Source organism: Aptenodytes patagonicus, chromosome 10 (genome assembly GCF_965638725.1).
Source record: "Aptenodytes patagonicus chromosome 10, bAptPat1.pri.cur, whole genome shotgun sequence".
Lineage (NCBI taxonomy): Eukaryota > Metazoa > Chordata > Aves > Sphenisciformes > Spheniscidae > Aptenodytes > Aptenodytes patagonicus.
Window position 1 is genome coordinate 105,486 of NC_134958.1, and position 23,433 is coordinate 128,918.

General features: G+C 43.9%; 1 protein-coding gene across 1 annotated transcript in view; it reads left to right on the plus strand.

The window, feature by feature from the left end:
* Nucleotides 1-5,133: 5,133 nt before the first annotated feature.
* RFX7 (regulatory factor X7) overlaps nucleotides 5,134-23,433 on the plus strand; it is a 52,869-nt gene continuing 34,569 nt past the window's right edge. The window contains exon 1 of the mRNA XM_076347699.1: nucleotides 5,134-5,190. The gene's annotated coding sequence lies outside the window, so the exon portion shown is untranslated. The remainder of the gene's footprint in view (nucleotides 5,191-23,433) is intronic.

Consider the following 23,433-nt stretch of genomic DNA (forward strand, 5'->3'; position numbering starts at 1 on the left):
TCACCACTTTCATGACCCACTGTCCCCTTCCAAGTTTTCTTAGGCTGTGGTAGTTGGTGCCTTTTTCTTCCTTATTGACTTCTTCCAGCTTGAAGACAAGCATGCAGTATATAGGAAGACCATACTCATAACTTTTTCAAGCTCAGCAGCTAAGCCCATTTGACATTACATTGAGACAAAGATTTATTGTACTGTAGAGGAGGCAGTCTACAGAAATGAAAAGTTTCAAACTGTCCGTATCATCAAAGAACCTGGATGGACCTTGGGAGTTTAATCTAGTTATCATGACTTACAGAATGCAAATGATCTGTGTATTACCCCAGCAAAACACCATACTCCTCGTCTGACCAACCATGGCAAGCTTATAGCCAGGCTTGTGTGAGCCTGGGCCATTTCATTAGCACCTTAAAACCGCCTTGCAGAGATATAAATGACTAAATGGATGGCAAAACAGAGAACTGGAGCTGTGGTTGCCGATAAAACTGTTTCCGTAACTAGTCAGAGTGGTAGCTAACACTCTTTCTTTGCTGGAGAAGGACTCATGATCACGGGGACTACCTCAGACTTCCCTAACGTTTTTTTTTAATGTTTCCTGTTATTTGCCAGGTTGCGATACTGCCCACCACACAACACTTGCAGCTGTTCCAAACAGATGCTGCAAGACCCAGCAAAGCTTGGCAAACTTCTGGCCAAGCAGGCTTTCATTATAATTAAAATAGTCCCCTTTTCACTGCCAGGTTTGAACACAGCCTGGTTGCTCCTGTCAGTTGGTATGATATGAGTTTGAAGGTTTCCTAGGTAAACTGTTTTGGTTTTTTTTAAATAAATGAAACCATAAAAGCTGAAGTATTTGTTAAAATTGGTTAGGTGAATTACTAGTTATTGCACTTTCATTTTACAGGTTGTACAGATGAACGGAGATAACAAAACAAAGAGAACCAGAGGGAGATGTCTTGGGCATAGCTCAGGATACATGGAGACAGACATCCCTAGGGAAGGAGAGTTGCAAAAAGGCATCAAAATGGAGTTCACTGAACCAGCGTTTAAAGCTTTTGGAAAGTGTCTTTTTTTAGCAAGCCTTTAAAGTCAATTATCCTCACAGAATATGTTTTATGTTTGTTTTGAGGATAAAGATAGTGAGATTTCATTATTTATCTGCCTCATACCTCAGGTTAGTCTCTGAGCGTGCAGGTCTCTGGCCCTGTGCTGGACAAGGGGTGGCAGATCCCTCTCTTGACAGGAGAGAGGGAAAAGCGCCTTCCCCTCAGTGTTGGCTGCTAGCTGGAGAAAGGGCAGCAAGGCATTTCTCCTTGAAAGCATGAGACACTATATTTCCCGACTGCCAGAGGCAATTCATAACAGAGAAGGAAAAACAAAACAAAGCCACACTAAAGCACAGTAGAGAAAATCCTGGAAAATAGGTTAGACAGTATTTAAGCACAACTTTTCCCCTCAGAGAGGGCTTGCGTTAGATCCTAAGCTCCAGAAATGGAGAAAAAATAAACACAGCTTTTGGAATTCACCTTGCAAAATGGAGTTAGCTCCCACCTGTCACAGGACCACACGGTGGAGATTGTCTTCGTGCAGACAGCCAGTTCTTTCTTTCCCCAAAACGGCTCTTTCATTCTCTTTTGAAGATCATCCTCTAACTGAATATATCTGTCCGGCGCAGCAGGCTTCCAGAGCTTTTGAGTTAGAAAAGGCAGGAATTTTAGCAACATCAGCAACATTTAGCAACATTTAGCAATACAGCAACATGAGTTTCTAGATGAGCAAAATCTGTCTGCAGAAAGGGAGAGGAGGACAGGAAGCCCCCAGCCTACCTGCTCTGAGCTCAGCTGCTGTGCTCTTCAATAAAAACAGACGTTTGGAAAATGGGAAAGAACAAGATCGATCCTGGTCCTGCAAATACTGGTCAGGTTTCTGACATGCTTAAACTTTCATGCATGCCTTCATTTACAGTAATGGGACTTAAAATTAACTCCTTTGTGTTACTTTTTGTGTGTTTTCATACAGTGCTGACCAGGAGCTCAATCTCTGCGTCAAATGAAAGTGTTCAGAGCCATTAGGTACAAGAACTCCAGCAGACGGTTGTAGTGGTCCTCGGTGGATATTCCCTGGAGGTCTCCAGTCAGTTCATCTGAGTTGAGGTTCGTCTCTTAGCTGTTAAGTAATTCCCCTCAGTGTCTTCAAGTTAATTCTGTCAGCACAAGCTCTTTGTTTACACAATTATTGTGGATCTACTTGTTCTTTGCTTTAGTTGTATATAATCATGTAAACTGTGTATAAGATGCTGCCATTTTTCTTTCAGCCATTTTGCACAGGTGCAGAGACTGTAGAAAACACAAGGCAAGTTCAGCTGGTTGTGTAGGAGTCAGCTAAAATGGCCTCCATTTATGGGCCTACCTACTGCATAAAGGGAAAAATTCCTCACTCTGTGTTAAAACAGGCATGTAACAAACCTGCGCCAAACCCCACGCTCAGTCGCACTGAGGGAACGCGAGGAAAGCACCAGGGGGGAATTACTCCTAATATGGAAAAGGCTCTTGGAGAATAGATTGTGGGCCTCTCTGCTGTAGCTATTCATAACACAGCCCCATTTCTTTCAAGTATCATGCTGGGAAAAAATGTTAAATTCTTCTTTACTGCTAGGCCTGAGGAGGAAATCTCTTCTTTATACAAAATGCGACCCTGATCTCTGTGCAATCTTATTTTGGGCCTACTACTCAAATCCAGCAATAGAAACTGGCTTACAGTTGAAAGGCTTCACACCAAAAACGCACAAAAAAAAAAAGTGTTTTTTTTCTCAAAAACAGGTGAATTGATGGTTGAGATATGGGAGTACAGACATAGCTTTTGAGGCCCACTGACCACTTCCACCACATTTAATTTCTGTGCCAGTTTAATCACATTCTGCCCTAAAACACCTGGAGTAATTATGGGGTGGCAGTGGTGGCCCTGGGGTGCCAGCCTGTGCCTGGCGTGGCAGATTTTGCAGAAGAGATGTGACAAATTTATTTTTTTGGTCATATGATGCTCATACAGCTGTAAATAAGCGTGATTACAATTTGACATGGCTGGGAACTAAATTAACGAGGAACTAAATAATAAATTTGTCTTCCAACTGCTGGTTTGGACTGAAAGCAACACTGAAATGATGTATATTTTTCCAATGTATTGTAATAGTCTATGATCCTGCAAACATGATGCACACCTGTTGAACTTTATTCTGATGTGTAGGCCCATCGATTTCAATCTGGGACTGATAGATATGCATCGGCCAGAACATTTTTATGGCTGGGATCCCTGTGGGTTAAGCTCTGGCCAGGCAGATGTCACAGGGTCCAATAAAAGATCTCAACAGAGGCAACCCTGGCTGTGTTGATACAATTGGTATTAAGTGGAAATTGCCACAAAACTACAAAATATCTCCAAGGACATTCACCTTTGTCTTCCTGTGCCAGTTTACATGCATATTGATGCAGTTTTCCTGCAAAAAGCATAGCAGTTAGGGATTTCAAATTGATTGCTTTTCTGTCTACTTCTGATGACAATTTTTACTTGTATTTTTCTCTTCTTTTTTTGGATGTCCTTCAGAAATTTCCAATTAAAGTTAAAAAAATGCTTTTAATAAGAGGCAGGAACAAGAGAGCTTAGTTTTTGTGGTTCTGATGAGAGGTTTTATAAGGAGAAGAAAATCACCATCATTGTCATAGCCATTAATGTTCTGATTTTGGAGCAGTGGAAACGTAAGCGAAGATTTATTTTTGAAAAGTCTCGCTTTGGCGACATGGTAATTTACAAATACTCATCTCCTAAGTTTAGCAATGCTATGTCTCCATGTGTGTATTTACATTATCAGTAGTCTTTAGGCCCACATTTTCTGTGATTAGCGTAGGCTGGGAAGTCACTGCTTTATCCTTGCATACCACCATCAGAAAGGGTGCCTGCACGTCCATCCCCTTGCCAAGTGCTGCCCCAGCGGACTGAGTGCAAAAATTGTGAATTCCCATCAGAACACTACCAGAATTGGAGTGATGGGAAAAGAGGGGCAACACAGGGGCAGCTTGAGCTGTCTTTGCTGTTCACAGAAAGCTGGGGGTAAAGGCCCATGGGACTAATGGCACCACGACCCCATTTATGTCCAGGGGACACACGAGAAGGCTGAGGGCAAGCGATGGCCCGGCATGCCGAAGCCCCGTGTCGATGCCTGGCTTCGTCAGGGACATGCAAGCAGTGGGGAATTTAATTTTTTTTTAACAAATGAGCGTTTGAGGAGCACTGCTCACGTTGGGAGGCAGGGGAAGATGCAGGGAGCACCCCAAGAAGAGCTGGGTGGCTGCGGTGCAGCCAGCTGATGTAATGCTGCTGCCGCCGCAGGAGCGGGATTCACGTGTCCCCAGTGTGCAGCTATGCGCTCTGTACACCCTATATAAATCATGCACATCTACGTGTATTTTTTATATATATATCTCTCCATCTACAAAAAGCGTACACACACACGTGTTATTTTTGCCGCCGGCGCGCAGTGGGGGCCGCCCCCGCAGAGCCGGGCCGCTCCCTGAGGCACCCACCACCCCGCGGCGGGGGCGCGCAGGCCCCTGCCCGCGGCTATCGGAGGGGCTGCCGCCCCCCCCCCGGCTGCGGCTCGCCGCCGCCGCCGGCCGCGCCCCCGGCCCCCTCCGCGGCGGCGGCGGCGCGGGGCGGCCCGTCTGCTCGGGCAGCGCCGAGCCTGCGCACTCGGCGCCCGGGCGGGCACGGCGGTCGCGGGGAGAGGAGCGGCGGCGCGGCGCGGGGCGGGCCGGGCCAGGTGCTGCGAGGCGGGGGAGCGCGGAGCGACCCTGCGCGGGGGTGGCGGCTGAGGCCGGGCCGCCATGCGCCGTGCCGCGGGCCGGGCTCGCCATCCTGCGGCGTAGCGGCGGGACGCGGCTCGGCTTTCCGCCCGTGATGTCCCCCGGGCAACAGGGGAAGGCAACTCACTCGAGGGCTGCGGCAGAGGCCTAGTGCGGCCAGCGCCGCTCCGCGTCCCCGCCGTCGCGCCCCCATGGCCGAGGAGCAGCAGCCGGAGGGGCAGCCGCCGCGGCGGCTCGCCGGCACCCCTGCGCCCGGCGGGGCCCTGCCGGCCCTGGTGCCGGGGCTGCAGGGCGGCGAGGCCAGCGCGCTGCAACACAAGATCCGCAGCTCCATCTGGTAAGGTCCGGGCCGCGCCGCCCGGGTAGGCTGCGCCCCAGGCCAGCGCTCGGGTACGCGGGGTGGGGGGGTGCTGCGCGGGGGTAGGGGGGGCGCGGCCCCTTTGTGCCGGGAAGCGCGGAGCTGAGCGCGGAGCCGCCTGCCCCCCCCCCCCCCCCCCGCGCTTCCCCCCCCCGCGGGGCTGCGCCCCTAGACGCGCCCCGCGGGCGGCCGTGCGGAAAACACGCGTGGTCGTGGGCAGGTGTGCCGGTTAGGCGGTCGGGAGGCTCGTGGCTGTTGCCGTGCCTGGTACTTGTTATTTTCCAGGAATGAGGCAGCCTCCCGTGTGCCGGGGGTGGGTTAGTGGTGCTGCCTGCTTGTGTTCAGCGATAATGGTAATTACGGAGTGGCTCTGTTCAGACGGACGTTCTCACCTGCTGAAGGCCTTTTAATTAGTCGGCATCTTATACGGCCCTCTGTTTTTACGTTGGTGGTTTGTTTGGTTTTTTTTTTCTTTAACGTTCACATGAGACCCTTAGCACAATGTTGATGCAGCAGGGAATGCAGAGCGTTGCAGTAAGGGTGCATTTTTCCAGCCTCCCTGTAAACCTCTGTGTTCTTCTGAGTTTCCAGTCTGGCAACTGAAATGCAATTTTGACTGAAACTTGTGATGATGGTTTGCAAGTTCCTGCACAGGAATCCAGTTTTGTGGTTTTTTTTTCCTAAAAATTAAAACTAAATTCATAGCAAACTTAACATTTTACTTAAGAGTATTTATTTTGTGTGCATTTGGGGGAAAGAGATAAATTGAGTTTAGCTTGCCCTGCAAATAAAATATTCTGCTTTTTAAAAAAAAATCCGCAAGAGGCTGTCACTTGCGGCATTTATATTTTGTGTATGTTTTTAAAAGCTGCTTTTGGCTGAGGGGGCTGATAAAGTATTGTGAAAGCTGGGAGTTGTAAATATAGGTTACTCATATATAATGTTTTCCTGTGTATATACACACCACATATATATTTATAAACATGTACTCATCCTAATAAAACATACTGATCTAGCTTGCATATTACTTCATATTATAGCTAGATTTTTATGGTTTGAATTGATGTAGCTGGAAAAGAAAGAGAATCTAAATATGATTTTTCCTTCAAATTCTTTTATTGTATGGCATACTGAAATTGCATTTATTGTTTGGTTGTTGGTTGGGTTTTTTTTTAAATTTAAACAGTAAATAATAATTCATTGTCCTTAATTCACACTTGCTACCTTTTGTTTTGGTTTTCTCTGCAATGTGACCTAGAGAAGGAATATGAACTGCAGAATTTCCTGTCTGTTTAAATCACGAAATCTTCACACCCTTCTAATTTATTATGGTATTTAGTGATGGCCTTTTTATATTTTTTTTTTCTTTTTCCATGAACGTGCTGTTTGGAAATGAGCCTCATAGAGCATGTTTACATTGCATTCAGATTAGGTATCATGTCCAAGTTGAAGACAAAATGGCTACTAAGTAAAACCTTTGCTTTTATTATGGGTTTTCTTTTCAAGGAAGAGCAGCGCATATGTTAGCCTTTTAAATGAAAGCTGCTTATTTGATTCAGGTAAACTTGATGAATAGCCAGAGCCCACGTTTGGTACGAAGGAATGCAGTGTTTTGCCCGGTGTAAGTGGCTCACCTGGTGCCAAGTGCCTGTGACCAGCGGAGGTTTTGCCAGCACCTTGCAGCCCTGTCTCCTGGTACTTTCACAGATGTTCCTCACCTCTGCGCAAGCGTTCCTCCCTGGCTACCTGCTCCCTGCACTGGGCTGGGACTTCCCTGCTGCTTTCAGGCAGTATCCATTCCCTGCGGGTTATACTGTTGAAATGCGGTATTTGAAGATAAGGTTATTTTTCATAATAAAACCTTTTCTGTGGTATCTTCAAATCTCTTGTCTGGGACTGCTAGAAATTCTGCGATCAAGCAGTCTTCATTTGAGGCTGGAGTTTAATGTTAATTTGCATCTTCATGTAGATGCGGTGGTTGTTTTTGAGCAGCAAGGATGAGCATTGCCAGGGAAGTTGTGCACACCGCACTCGGAGTAAACAGTGGGAAGTCTCTTGTAGTTGCAGTCTCGGATCTGCTATTCTGTTCAGTGGGTGCTGTGTACTGGTGATGGATAAGCAGTGGGAGAGATTGTGGAAGGCTGCTTGTGAAAATGGCAGCGCTCTGTTGTTAACAGGACTAGGTGTAATGTGCAGAAGAGAGCTTCCTCTTTTCTGCCTTCCCTCCTCTTCCTCCCTTCTTCCCCTGCTGTGCCAGTTGTGTGTGCTGGCAGGTTGGTGTGTTCAATTCCTCCTTTGCTTCCCAAAGGGTTTAGCACATCTAGATTAGTACTCTTCTGTATTGTTTCCCTCCCGCTTCTTTTCTCTTACACATATTTGTGCATGGTGGATGTTTTTAGTTGGTTGGGGTTTTTTTGTGGTTTGTGTTTTGTTTTTTTTTTTTTTTTAAAAAGGGTTTCAGTCTTCAAATTGTATTGTCAGTGAAAATAGTAGTATAGCAAAATATAGCAGCTACTGAAATACTGGACTTGAGCATCACAAACAAGTCTGTGCTTGTCCTTCCACTGTACAGACAAATATAAATATAGTGTGTGATGTAGGCCTCGAGCGGGACAATGAGTTACTCATTATCTCAACTCATACTTAATTTATTCTGTTTATTAAATTAAAATGTAGTTTGACAAAAGTAGCTCAAGTAATTGTGAACGTGTGGAGTCCCTTAAAATGAAACACTAGGTTAGGTCCTGCTGGTTAAAATTGCAGACATGGTCAGCGTATGTACTGAAGACTTAAAAATGTGCTTGCTAGGACACCAGTCTGTTTTTTGTTGTTGTTGTTGTTTTTCATATAAAGTGACCATTAGTTTGGACTGAGGAGGGGAAGATAAGAGTTACTTAGCTATGCTTAAAAACAAATCAGGAAGTATTTATTTGCATTTCAACATCACATACAGGTATTTAACTGCTTTTTGGTTACAATAATTAAAGTTCATCACTGTCTAACTGTATTTTTTTTCCCATCTGCCCCATTTGAACACATCCAGCAAAATGGTGTCTGTTTTTGTTTCGTGTTGCGTATGTGAGTTGCTGAGACAGTCGGATGTGTTCTTACAGTGTCACTGAAATGGGCAGAAATAATATTAGATGTCTTTTCCCATTGATGGATTAGAAGTCTAGATGGGGAGAGCACGTCTTTGGGAGCCCAGCCTGGCTGATTAGTGTCAGGTTTGCCGGGTTTGTAAATTGCCCTGGTCTTCGCTGGACACTGGGCCTTAACCTGCCTGGTTTTATTTCCCCTTATATTCATTAAAGCTTTCATATTTATTAGTAGCTTTTTGTCCAGACGTTAGAGCCCGAGGTGGGAAAACTTCCCTAGTCAGCTGTCTGCGCGTATAGACTAATGGGTTTCAATTATTTTCTTTGGGTGAGGGTGCTGTATTACCAAATGTGTGTTATTTGTATATGATGTTTCTGTACCCAAACATACGGTGGTGAAGACAGAGTCTACTCAATATTACATTAAGTTGCCAAAGAATATCCTATAGCTGAAGACAGCCAGCGATGTACGTATGTAAAAGCAGTGTGGCACAAGGATTGAGCTGTGGAGATGACCAAGGGAGGAAGGTGTTGGTTGAGGGCCTGCTCTTGCTGGTGTGAAAGAAAAAGACCCACAGTTTAGGCAATTTAATCCCTCTGCTCACTGTATTAATCTAAGATCCAGTCCATAGCTGTGAACATTGAAGGAACGGGTAGGTTTGTTTTCTTGTTCACTGTTGCAAATAACTGGTGATGATTCTTCAATGAGTACTTGTTTAGTGTTATAAATAGTAATCTGGTGCTTGCATCTGTGCACGGGTTGGCCCTAGCTTCTTTCACCTTGCCTGCATCTTGGCTTTTTTTGTCCTAAAGGCATCTGTTAGGATTTGCATATAATAATTCTGCTCGAGAGATTAATTTCTCTCCTCCCTCCCCCTCCAATATCTCGTGTGTAAACCGAGCTGAGGACCAGGCGGCGTGGAGTGGCAAACACAAAGCATTGCTTTTGCAGCCATTTCAGTTGGACATCGGGTGTGGGTTTCAGATCCAAAATTTTTGTCCTCAAATCGCTCTTCTAGCTAGAAGTTGCATTGGAAAACCACATGAGCTAGGCCAGGCAGTGCCAAAATTATATGTCCTAAGGCTCAGTTTGTCTCGTGTTGAAGGGGGAGTAGGAGGTGAATTGTGCCCTTGTTAGGTTTGGGCTCTTGGTATCATGCTAGAAAACCAGATTAGCTGATCGTAACACCAATATTTTCTAACCTTTGGAAGGCTCCATTCTTTCTTATGACTTACATCATTCCTACTCCCCCCTGCAATTGCATCCATCAGTCCTCATTAGGCATTGTCAGCAAGTGTGGATCGTCACTTAGCTGTTGGCAGAGCAAATGTTCTGCAATTTGGGAAATAACATTGAGATTTTTCATAATAGGAATTGCTACTTATTTGTATGGTTAGGTCAGCAGAAAAAATGATTGACAGTCTTGATATTTTTAATAAAATACCTGGCAATGAAGAGAGAAGCTCAAGGTGTATGTGTTTCAGGGTCTTTGCAAATGCAAACACCTTTTTGGTAGTTTTCTTCTGCAGTTGAAATTCCTGTAACACCCTTTATGTATTTTTTTTTTTTAAACACAGATTTCTTGAGTCAGGTTGGATTAATCTGTAGACCAATCCATCTGCATTTACTCTTTTTCAGTTTTCTGTAGCTTGGGAGAAGAAGGCAGGGAATAAGGGGGGGGGGGGGGGGGAACCCTCTATATTTTGTTAAATGGTCTGTCAAAATTGAGTGGAGAATTTAAAATTTCCTGTAACTGATTACAGACTCTCTGTGGTTATTCTGTGCCCCCAGGCCAAAATGCACCAGCCACCATTGCCTCCTTCATCCTGGTTAATTCATTGTTGGAGGTGGGAAGCAAAACTTACAATTCTTCAATAAAAGATTGCTAACTATTGTGAGGAAGAGCTAATAATTATCATTGACAATGACATACAGGCTGCACTCATTTCACTAAATCTATGTAACATCAGAAGTGTGTTTACCTCTTTTGGAAAAGTACTTTGAGCCCCACAGCTAAGAGATGCTGTGTAAAACTGCAAAAATTCCTTGTCACTAACCCAGTTTTCCCTGGCTTTATGGTTCCATTGTTTACAGGGAGGGTGAGACTTGCCTGTCCTGAATGTATTTCCCAATAAGCAGTGTAAGTGTATAGGCAGTCAAATACATAGGAAAAAATTGAGCTGTGGACCATATTTTAGAGTAGTTCTTGATGATTTCAGGGAAGGTCAGCCTTCCTTGGGCAAAGCATTTAGCAGCATGTCCTTCTCCTTCACACTGTGCTTCCCCAAATGGATAGGAATAGAAAGTGGAATTTGTTTCATTTGGCTCCATCTGTTTCTGTACGAGTTGGTCAAGGTAGCTCCCTTGTAGCCGTCGTGGAGAAAAATGCACTTGTGAGGTGAGGGCCATCTCCTAGGGAAGACGTTTCCATAAAACAATCCATCTGGTCACTTTATGTGCCTATTTCTCTTTGACTGTAAACAAATTTTAAACTGTGTGCCAGGGTGTAACCATCTGTGGGGCAGATCTCTTGAACTGGGTGAAATAAATCCTACACCATTTGCCACTTTCTCAGCTTGACTTCTTTTCCTGCGGAGGATAGCCGCTCCATCCCCTCCGTGGGTTGTTTTGGAGATCTTCTATTCCCTTGAACAAGGTCCAGGTACACCTTTTATCTATTACTACACATTCCTGTATGGAGGAAACCCTCCTTTTGGGGGGAAGCCCCCCTGGAAGAATTCCTTCTCACCAAAGTGGCTTAAAAAAGCATTTACTACTCTCTGTTGAAATGCATCCCCTTGCTATTGGGAAAGCCTTCCTCCATGCCCCCGATTGTCGGGAGCGGGCAGGTCAGCGGCACGCAGCAGTCAGTGCCAGATCGGCGCGGGAGGAGGAGCAACTTTCCAGAATGGGGCACGGCCACCATGGTGGTGGAGTTTCTAGGTCAGCAGGTGTGGAAGCCAATTTGGTCTGCAGGCATTTTTACAAGGTTAGAAAATAAACCTGAATAAAATGAATGCTGACCTTTATATAACCTTTTGAGAATGGAGTTGAGGTTTTATTGAATATCCTGGCTCTGAGTTGGACGGAATAGCTTTACAGAAAAAAGGTCTTTGTAAATCTGCTTTTAGGAAGAGTGGATTTTTCACTCTTGCTTGTGGATTTTGTTTGTCTCTGTTTCTTGAAACAATAGGATCTAATAAAGTATATGGGGGAAAAACAATATTCAGGTAATAAAAGATTTGGCTAAGTTTTACTGCTGTTCATTTAAAATGCATAGGGGTGTATTAAATTGTTGACTTCACAGCATCAAACATATGCAATTCCTTGTTTCATAAACATTTTACTTTCCACAACAGGAGTTCCCTTCGTTGAAGCAAGTCAGATGGTGTGACATTGTGATTCAGAGCAGCACTTCTAATGAGTTCCTAATAAGCACAGAATTGCAGGATTGTCATCCCAGGCCTCCATAGCTGGGTTGCTTGCCATTTGGGGCAGTTCTGTTTGATTTGCATGTGTCTGTATGCCATTGGTGAGCAGGAATCCACATCTCTATCTGAAAAGAACACTTAGAACCGCCCCTTAAAATTTTCTGGATGCCATATAAATTAATCACAAAAAAATACTCTGACTGGGTGGGATGACAGTACTGCTCAGGTTTGAGTGATCAGATTTATACTGAAGCACTGATTAATCCTTTAATTAATTGGGTCTTGGGGTGGGTTTGTTAGTCTTTTTTTTTTTCTTTTTGTGAGTTTGTGTAGTTTTGAGAGCAGGGGTTGAGCTTAATGTTTTTATACAGATCCCATAACTTATGTATGTTCCCATCTCTTGTTACTCCACTCTGCCACTTGCCAAACAGAAGTATTTGGAGAAGGGCCAGAGCTGCGAAATTCAGATCAGGATCCAAATTTGGATTTTTGGTTCAAGCCTTTCTAATATCTAATATTACAAAGCCTCATATATAAATAAGGAACTCCTTACTTTTAAACTGCGAAGATGAGGAGATGGAGGTAGCTTTCTAGCTTGCCTCTGGAGCAGTCCAGGTAGAATGCTGGACTGTATGTTTGAAAAGTTATCAGCAGGTGATTCAAAAGGTAAATTGAATAGATGAAAATGCAGTGCTCTCACACAGAAGGAGCCCAAGCAGAAGGCCAGCACAAATTGGTACTTTAAAGCCAGTGAGAAGAATCCCCTAAGTACATCTAAAAATTCTGAAACTGCTGGGGTGTTTTATTGTGTTCCCTCAGATCTTTGGGAATTTTGAGGGTTTGTTTTGTTTTGTTCTAAATGGAGTTAGCCAGTATCTCAATTTTAATACTTTCTTGATTTAATGGAAAAAGGATTACCTGTCATAAAGTAGGATGCTTGTTATCGGCTGCTGTGCCATCAATGGGCTTTCAGTAAGCTGCCAAGTGTTTTCTGTTGTTGAATGTTTAATCACTAAGACAGTGGAAAAAACATTCAAAACTTCCTGAATGTTTTCCCTGTTGCTTGTTTTTAATTGCTTGTGGTTGCTGCAGTGACGTTGTACCAGTCAAAGGGTGGGGAGGCTGGGTGTTGCTGCAGGCGGGACCGGGGATGGTCTCTGTGGGTGGGACCTGCACCCTGGGAGTCCTGGCAGAGGGGCCTCCTGTGGGTGGCAGACCTGCCAGGCTCTCCTTTTGGACCTGCTCGGTACCGCACCCGGTGAGTGGTCTAGTCTTTATCTATTGCTCAGGCTACGTGAGCTGTTACCTTTTTCTAACTATAACCTATAAACACACTGCATGGTGCAGTGCGTGGTGGTTGCGGAGGTAGGGGATGTGTCTACGGATGTGGGTATCTTGGGGTGTACCTGTGCTCCTCCAGAGCGACGGATCCCGCTTAGCTTTTCCCTGGAGCTGGCTGGGGATGGTATCACTTGCCAATTGTCAGGTACTTCAAGTTCGGGAAGAAAATCTTGTTCCTGAGAAGAACTCGTTTATTAAATGAGGCATATTTGTATCTCCCCCTGAGAGGAAATTTGTGGTTAAATGTCAAGGTCCATGATTTATGGCTGTCCTTTTTTGATGGATGGTCTCACAGGCATGGAGGCAATCTGTATTTCTTAGTCAAAGATTCCTAAGTGCCATTATAAGGTTGTTGGGACTCCTGCCAGTGAAAAAGTTGGATTGCACTGGACAGCAGTGCAGGAATTACAGTTCATTACTTTGGTTGCCTATAAAGCAGTGAATTAAATTATTTTTAAAGCTGCCAGCAATATAAACAGCAATATATGAACTGTTTCTTAGTACAAGGTTGCCTGGAAGTGTCTGCCTCAAGCATCCCTCGGACAAACAAGAATTAGCTTGTGAGCAAAGTGTGCTGAATAGTAGGATGGGCAATTTGTTCTGCTGCATTTTCCTCACCTTCTTCTTGTCCTTGTTTATCACCTGAAAATACTTGGAGTAGTCTTTGTGACTTCAGTGAAAATACTCCTGTGTGCTTTCTCCCTTCCTCTTCAGAACTGTTGCCATATTAAAATACAGACTTAAAAGACGGTTACTCAGTACCACAAGTGGTAACTGTTTGAAGACCTGTAAATTGAAAAGTTTTAATGTTTGTTTATTGTTTTTTGTGGATGGAATTTTAAGTCCTTTTTTAATCTGCTTTGAAAAATAGTGATAACTCCTTCCTCCAGAACCACATGCTAGTTTTATTGCTAATTCAGTGGAGAAAAGTACTTGAGAGGCTTGGATGCTTATTAAGCCGGGGGAAGAACTGGGCAAGGTGGTTCTGGATGCCGTGCGAGTGCTGTGTCTGGAGGCAATCTGAAATTGGGACTCAAGGCTTCTGCTTCAAGGCTGGACATCCTCTGGCAGGACTGGTTTATTGTCCGTGCTGGTGGTGTGCAGGCAGTAGTTTCTCTGGAAGAGCACACAGGTGGCAGATGCCTGTCGGTGTCCCTGCTGCACCCTCAAGGGAGGCTGTCTGGCAGGATGGGTACCCTGCCGAAACGAGCTATGCTTGTTGGTACTTACACAGCATCATCTGCCTACGACTGCCATCTCCCACACTCTGTTCAAATTCAGATGCTTTGTGCTTCTCGCAGTGTTTCTCAATGAAAGGTAAATGATGGTTCCATGATCCTTGTGCTGATTATATGAAAGTTGGTAGCTGTGGGTGAGGCACCTGTGAGGCTGGCTGATGCCCAGCCCTTGCATGAAAGCTGCAGCTCTTCATGCTGTGATGGGACTGTCTGAAGCAAAGGCCAAAAATCGTTTTGAAATAATCTTGCAGGAGTTAGAGACTATGCCACAGGAACCTTTCATCCAAGCTCTGACAAAGTGTGGTGTTTCTTTAATTAAGGGTACATAAAAAGTTTGCCTATTTTCTTTATGGTTTGATTGTATTATCTTTTTTATTAAGCCTGTTAGCATTATAAATGATGAGCTGTGTTGGGGCCTACGGTTGCTATTAGTGGTCATGTAAACTAAGTTAGTTAGTTGATACTTAAAAGACAGTCAAATTACTCACTGGCAGTAATCGCAAGCTGCACACCTGGAACCACAGTGTGCTGAAGAGCTAAGCCAGTTTTTGGCTCCAGGAGCCTGCTCTGCAGAATTACCTTCATTATGCTTGATTCCGGTGGTATAGTTCAATGATTAACTCATAAAAAGTTGAGAAATGAATTGGCAGCTGAGAGAGAAGTGTATTTGCCTCTTCCATTCAACAAGTGGATGAAGTGGGATTGACAGATCTAGTTTTAAAAATATGGAAAGGGTTGTTTTGAACAGAAACCATCAGTTGTAGTTAACAGCTAGAGATAGCCTACTGAGTCAAATAAAAAAATCCCAAGTAATCAACAAATGTGCTGTAGACATAAGAAAAAACACTTTTTTCTTTTTACAGCAATTTGGAAATGTGGTTTGTGTGTGTTTAATTACATTGGACAAAAGTTTTTCTAAATGCAGTTTATAGTGAAATTTCAGTTAAAAATTAATCTTGCAAATTGTCATTTTATCATGCAAAAAATGCTGACCCTGAAAATTTGGTAACCTATATAATTAAGTCCCTGATCCATGAAGGTATTCAGACAGCTCTCTTATTGATTACTTCCGAGTAGAAGCTAGGTGTCTGATTACCCTGTAGCTATATGCCTGAATGTACACTATAAGTAGTCAATTTTCCTGGTTAATAACATCTAAAAAAGTGGTAATACTCTTGATCTCTCAGGCTGAGAATAAAAATGAAAAACAAGATAATTTTTTTGTTTTGTTTAGTACCAATAAGTTTAAGCAGTCCCCATTTGGCTTTCATTTCACATATCCCCATGGACTGCATCTTTTTCTTGCTAGAAGCTTACTTCTCTTGGAGGGATTAAGAATGTGAGGTTCATGTACCATCATGGTTTGTACGTTCAAGTCGATGAAACTTGTAGCTTAATTGAAAAACAAAATTTAGATTGTGTGTACAGGGGTTCAGTTTGTGGAAGCCCTCTCTCTGTGAACACTCAGACACATGTTATGTACTGGGATGTCAATCAATAGCTCCAGATGTTCAGGATGAAAATATTTATGATGGGTGTTTGCAGTGCAGAACCTAATAATTGTTATTTGTCACTTCAGAAGAGTTCTTAGTGACCACTGAATACTTTAAATATCAGTATCTTTGTGGCAAATTAGGCCCAATGTAGGATCAGGAGATAGCTTGAGTACATTCTAATCTTCTGGAAGAGATGGTCCTTCCTAAATCTGTCAAACTCAAAGGTGAGCTGCAGTTTTGGCTTGATTAGTTCAGCTGTCAGTAAGGGAATGGCAAAGCAGCATATAGCTCACCTTGAAAATTGAAATCAAACTGTGTTAATAATCAGGAAAAGACATTTTCATTCCCTTAATGCAGACATCTGCTTTCCCACTGACATGTTTACGTGTGATGTGGTTCACAGGAATGAAAATCCAGACCAATCAATTCTGTAGTGCTCTTAGACAATGTCTCCTTCTGGAAGGACCCATCAGACAGGTAATTGTGGGTAACATTAGTGTGAGACTTTTATACAAGCATAGTTCAGTAAATTATGTTAGATGCTGAAAGATGTTAGCCAGTTACATGCTGCAGCCTACAGGTGAGTTTCAACAGTACGGTTATCTCAGTGAATATTGCTTTAGTAGCTTTCTGTCTACATCCATCTTAAATACAATTCTCTAGTGCTATGATTTTTGGAAAGTAAGAAGTTTAATGCAGCTTTTCTGAAATCTGTTCTAGACTTAATCCAGGACAGCCTTTTCTGTTTCTGACTATTTTACTAAGTAAGTTGTGGTGTAACTTTGCAGTTCCATGGGATGTTTGAAATGGGCGTGTTATGAATAATGAATCCATGCAGGTGTCCTGCAAATCGTCTTAATAGGGTGCTAAACTCAGTGACCTGTGTGGCTGTGGCTTCAGTACTTTGTACTAGGACAGGTCACATGCCCTCTGCTATGTTTTTAAAAGAAAACCATGACAATATGAAAAATTTTAAAATAGATATCAAAATGCTTATGAACAATGCCGTGCCTGCAAAGCAGGTATGTTACTTGAGAAGAAAATGGCTAAGTTCTCAGTTCTTTGGGTCCCATCCCCCCCAGTTGACTACAGAAGTAGGATGGGGTGGCAGAACCAGGTGTAGCACAGTCTGCCTGCAATGAACTGGCTGCATACATCGTCTTCTGTTCCGAGGAGACGGAGTACTGAACGCTAAAGTTATGGGGTGTTAAGTACTGGTCAGATGCCTGCTGTTCATAATTTCCATTCATAAATTATATTTTAGAGGAAAGAAATAATCTGGTAGACTTGCTCGTTCATTCATCACGGCTGCAGAGGCGGCCTAGTAGTGGAGGCAGTGGGTGGAGTGAAGGTGACTGAGTGAATGATGCTCATCTGCCCTCCTCTTGCAGTTTATGCAACACTGGCAGTGGAGCTGTCTCTTCTGGCTGCTGTGAAGCTGTACAGGCCTGATGGATGCCTCAGCCCGAGAGCTGGTAAACGTAATCTTGGGTTGGAGCAACCGGTCCTGCAGTGCAGGCTCCCGTAAGATGCTCGTTTGACACAGTTAAGATACCACCTAGGAGTGAGTGCCGTTGTGTTCAAACCCAGCTTTGTAGGTGCAAACTGAAATAGATGCATGCAGGTATGAACTTACACGGCTTTAACTTAATTAAATTTTGTGCAGCTTTAATTTTACGCAAGTGCAGCTTACAGGTTTAGACAGGCTCTTGAGTCTGCAAGTACCTGGGTTGCAGACTAGGGGAGCTCAAACTTTCCAAATTAAATCCTTGAGAATTGGAGTAGCATGTGTTTGGAACTTTTCTGAAGATCCTAGTTTAGGGATTAAAACCATTTTAAAAGATTTCATTAGGATTTTTTTTTTACCCCCAGAAACAGAGGGTAGAAAACTGATGGGTTATACTGCTGTAGTATTCAGTGAACTGACCTTTGAGGTAGGCAAGAGACTTCTGACTACTTGCAGCTTTTTATTTGCAGAGGCCAGACGGTTTCTGTGCCTGGAGTGGGTTGAAACTGGTAAGCAGAGGTGAGTGAGTGTCGTGGTTTAACCTCAGTCGGCAACTAAGCACCACGCAGCCGCTCGCTCACTCCCCCCCACCCGGTGGGATGGGGGAGAGAAATGGAAGAGCACAAGTGAGAAAAACTCGTGGGTTGAGATAAAGACAGTTTAATAATTGAAATAAAATGATAATAATAATAATAATACACAAAGCAAGTGATGCACAGTACAATTGCTCACCACCCGCCGACCGATGCCCAGCCAGTCCCCGAGCAGCGGCCCCCCCGGCCAGCTTTCCCCAGTTTACGTACTGAGCATGACGTCACATGGTATGGAATGTCCCTTTGGCCAGTTTGGCTGTGCCCCCTCCCAGCTTGTTGTGCACCTCCAGCCTTCTCAGTCGGTAGAGCATGGAAAACTAAAAAGTCCTTGGCTAGTGTAAGCATTACCTAGCAACAACTAAAACATCCGTGAGTTATCAACTTTGTTCTCATCCTAAATCCAAAACACAGCATTGTACCAGCTACTAGGAAGGAAATTAACTCTATCCCTGCCAAAACCAGGACAGTGAGAAATGCCCCAGGGTGCAGGTGCAAGGCTGAAGGATGGAGGCCTGAAGGAACCTGTGGCAGCTGAACAAGAGGGAGGAATTTTTTGCGATGGGAGGTTGTATGGCTGTCACCATCAGGCAGCAGTGCCATGTTCATCCTGCATATGTTCAGCTTTTAAATTTTCACCTCTACAAAAAGACAAGGATGGGAGTAGGGTTATGGGATGTGCCAGTGAGCAGTGTGGCATAGGTCAGGGAGAGAAGTTGCCTTTCCTGTGGCAGCGAAGCCATGCCCACTTAGCACAAAAGAAGTGACCCTTTTAGTAGGCAGATGCTTGGAGAGTGCTTGTAGATACTCGGAACATTACTCAGCACAGGGAAACCTAAGAGGTTGCAAGGATTGCATTCCCTGGGAGTTACCAAGGTCAGCACTCGGGTACAGGTTCCTCAAGTGGAAAAAAGGGTGCAGAGGAGCTGTGTGGTGGATAGCCATGAGAGGAAAGGGAGCGAGGAGGAATGCAGACATCCAGAGATTGGGGCAGAAGCAGAGGTAATAGGATATTGCAAGCAGCACTGGGAGGAGGGGGCTAGATAAAAGCTGGATTTGTTTGCAGAAAGACAGGCTGATGCCTATGGGCGAAGTGTTCAATGTGGAGGGGATAGATGGATGTCTGCAGCATGGAGGAGGGACAAAGCGTGTGTCAGGGAAGCCCGGTGGGTTAAGCTGAACCTCCCCAGTGCAGCATCTGTGAAGGGCTAACCAGCCCCACTGCAGCCCTCAAAATGCTTCTCTGCTTCCTAGCATGTGTCAGGCCCCAGGTAGCATTGAGGTGGTAGCATGGTGTGAAGGCTGGGGCTCCTTTCCAGGCTGACAGTGGGACCCTGCAGGTTTTGGAGAGGGGGTGGCTGCGTGTGGTGTCTGAGTACTGGCTTGTCTTAGTGGGACTCGAGTGGTGCGTGGGGCTCAGCGCTGGGCTTGGCAGTGCAGGAGGGTCTGGTCTGCTCTGCAGGCTGGCACTCGCTCAGGGTAAAGCTACAAAAGAGCTTCGACAGCACTGGGTTATGGCACTGCTAACTAGATGATACCTCCCTGGGTACCAAATGAATAGGGTAACGAAGAGGTACAACCAGTAGCAAACCTGTTTGTTAACAGAAAGTAACTAGGATAGCTGTGGGTCATGGAAGTGTCGAAGGAAATAATGAGAAATAAAGAAGAAACACGCCTTTTATCGGCAGGCTTAAATCTGCCATCCGGGCACCTGCGCCAGCATTGGGAAATGCATATGGTAGGAAAGCATTGCTGTAGAGCTGCTAACACTGGAAGCTTTTATATTGGATTCAGCTGAGCTTTGTATAACTATGTACAATAAACATAGCCCCATACGGATTTGTACATTTATGGGTGTGTATTAAACATAAGCAGAGTGTACAACCATTCCTGTTTTCTTGTGAGTGTGAGCGTTGTTTCACTTTGCTGTCAGCTGTCTGTAGCCACCATTTCTCGAGGGAAAGGCAGCAGAGGACCAGGTCTGTGCCCTGTGGCAGGCTGTGATGCACAGTGTGGCACTGCCTTCCTCCTCCTTGTCTTGTTGGCTCTGCAGGCATGGAAGTGAAACGATTTTGTGCATGTGTGTTTTGTAGGTGTGCTTTTTTTCTTCTTCCCCCCTTTTTTTTTTTTAAGTGCTGCTGAGGAATGTCACCCCTTTAGTTTCACTAGGCATCCTTTCTTAGAGCCCTGTGGGACAAAGGCTTCAGAAAAATCTCATCATGCTTTATAGCATCTCCAGTTCAGACCCCTAGGAATACTAGCCTTAAGTAATAATGTTGTAATTAGGCTTCTGCTGACCATGGCTGAAAATACCACAGCAGATCTTTTAGCTTTCTATAGACTGAATTCAGAAGTAATCAAAGATTGATTTGTTTTTTCATAATTAGTTTCAAAACCAGAAATTTTCATTGTGAAATACGTGAGCCATTGCGATGGATGATTTGCCATTTAGCCACAAACCTGCCTATCTGGCGACTGTATCCATTCTTTCTGCTTTTAGTGGGACATATTTTAGATTAAGTTCCTACTCGAGCAGTCTTTTTTCATGTTGCTTTATTGAGATCACCCTGTGCTTTTTCTATTTAGCCTTTCTAGGCAATTGACCCTTGCAGACTGATCTTAGAACAATGCCTTGCAGTACCCCATGTAGATTGTTAGTAATAAATACAGGATGCAGCTCCTCTGAAGTCATATTATCTTCCCACATACGTACAGAGAGCATCGCATCCTTTGAATAGAGTCCTACCTGAATATAACAATACGCACTGATTTTAATTCAGAGCAATGCTGAAAGAACCAGGGTGAGAGCTGTGTAAAAGCATTTTCTTTGTCTCTTCTAAGAGTTCATTAAAGTAACTTGTGGCAAAATACTGTATTTAAATAAATGTAAAAAAACCCCAGGAACTTAAATGACTGTCTTGTTGCTGGAATAGAGCACCTGGCAGTGTGTGGTTGTTGCAAGTTCTTCCCAGTTATTTTAGGAATTGTGGAACAAGCCTCTAGCATTGAATACAGCTAGATTTCTTCGAGAGCTAAAAGGGATGTTTATAGACCTACATTTCAGATGTAGGTATTCTCATGTCTGCTGGCTAATTATTTCTTGGCAGTTCATTACAATGGGGTACGTCTGAGACTCGGGTGTTTCATTAGCAGCCTTATCTTCCTTCTTTGTTCAGCTGTTTGTATAGTTGGTATTATTTAATACTCATAAAATCATCATAGTGTCAGAAATGGTGAAGGTGATTAAATTTTTATCCTATATGAAATATTTTAATTGCATTTATTTTAGTAACAAATGTTGAAGTCATGCATTTGACAAATTTTAACCTGCACTAACTTAAAATGTCATAGCATGCTGAACTGCTGCTTTTTTCCAGCACTGTGATGCATCATTGCTCCTTCTTGTGTCTGATGGAAAACCGGTCTGGCTTATTCTCTTCGGCGAGTGGAAGGAGGTAGATTAGGTTACAGGGAAGATGAAATGGTTGCAGCTCACCCTTGTTGCGCTGTTTTATTGGCTTGCTGTGCTTGTTGCTTCCTTATTTTGCTGAGAAGAGTGGTTTGACTTGGATTGAGGAGGAGTCTGCCTTCAAGCTGAAAGAGCCAATATTTACAAACTGGTGAATACTTGCTTTGTTTACTTTTTGAGGCCTGATAGTTGGACACTTTTCTACATTTCCAGTGGACACAATTCTGTTGGCTATTTTTTATGCTTTAGGGAAATAACAATACTTCATGTGCTTCCAAGATGCAATTATGGTCCCTGTAGCTTTTATCTGGAGTAAGAATATATCTGCATTTGAATACTGGAAGATTTAATTTGTCTTGTATTAAATGTTTTGCTTCTGTTTGCTTGTGTTTGTGCTAGGTTCAAGTGCCTTGTCTCTAAGGCATGACATTGAATTATCCCCAGGGGAGAGAGAAGTGCAGGCAGGGAGGCAGCCCCTAGGTGGCATCAGAAGCCACCTGATTTTTGGCTCCTGCATGCTGGAGGGCGAGAGGTGCGGATGGGAGGGGAGTCCTGCGCTCTGGGATGCCAGGGTTGACTTGCGGATGTGCCCGGCTTGGGTGTGCTTTCCTTTCTCAGTAACCTGTGCTAGCAAAAGCTCTTACTCCATTAGCTGAGCAGTATATATAGTCATCACTTCACTAATTCAAGCATGTTTCAACCCTTTGCAGCTCTGCTTTCTAAATATTTAATTGAAATGCTTTTACAGCCATTTTTCTTCTTTATCAATGTGAGCCAAGCCAGACAATGTAACACGGCATATGTTGTTAATTGAGTAGCAGGACACATAGGTGGCTGTTTCATAATTTTCTCCTTAGATGATCCTTGGCTCCAGTTTAACATTTCTTTGTGCTTCTGAATGGAAGGTTATATAAAGATATATTTAGAGCTGTTAGTCTAAGAAAGAGAAGCATTAATTCAGTGAGATTAAGAATTAAGGGCTGAATCCTGCAGGCACCGCTGGGACATGGTGCTTGTTGTGGTAAGGATGTGATAATAGTACCTTTCTGATAGTACCATTTACTGTAATAGTGTTGGTAATCCTTTTATTGAGTGGTTCCTCACAGCATGCAGTATAAATAAATATTTTTTTTTTAAATGTCACCTGATATAGTCAGAGTTGTGGAAGAGATACTAAATCTTTCCAAAATGATGTGTGGTCAGTTTAATAATGACCCTCTCTATTTTAACATGGCTTTCAGAAAGATGACTTTGTCAAAACTGTCCCTGTTGGTATTTAGTAGTGGAGTCTAACTTGCTTTCCTCAGGAGCTAACTGGGTTTTTGCAAGAGGCAAAGAGGCAGCAGGACACTGCACAGGAAAAAGAGCTCCTGGGTGCTATCAACACCCAAATACCTCCTGTGCCTGGGAGACGCAGGCCTGGCAAATGCTGCTCATGTGGTATTGCTCCCCACAGAAGCAGCCTTTCAAGACTACCCGTAGACCCTGTTGTTAAATAGTTTGACAAACAACCTTCAGAGATTGTATGGGGGAACGACTGTTGCAGTGGGAAATGGAGGCTTTTCAGAGCCGAGTAATTTTTAAAAGGCCACGTGGCCAAAATAACTCTTCCTTGGCAGACAGCTCTAACTGCTGTCTTGGGTATCCTTCTCATACGGAAGGCTTGTTTTCAGATATCTAAGTAAAAATATTGGGGCAGCAGTGTCGCTGTACAGCGTTAGGGTCATATGTGTGGGCTACGAGTGAGTGGTTGGGAGGGTTTCCTGTGGCCCGGAACAGCCCCTGCTCCTTTTCCTCCTCTGGAGCTGCACTGAGTTGTTGCTGGTCGTGTGCTGAACTCTCAAGAGAAAAAACTTATGGGTTTTTTGGTTTGGTTTTGGTTTTTCCCCTTCTCCAAAGAAAGCTTTTTTTAGAACTTTATAAACCTCCTTTCTCTCTTTGTTAATTGTCTGAGAGGGTAGGTGGCTTACCATCTGAGATGTAACTAGTAACAATGCTGCTGATAAGTAACTATACACTGGGGTTTTCCTTTCTAGTTGCAACTTTGCTTAATG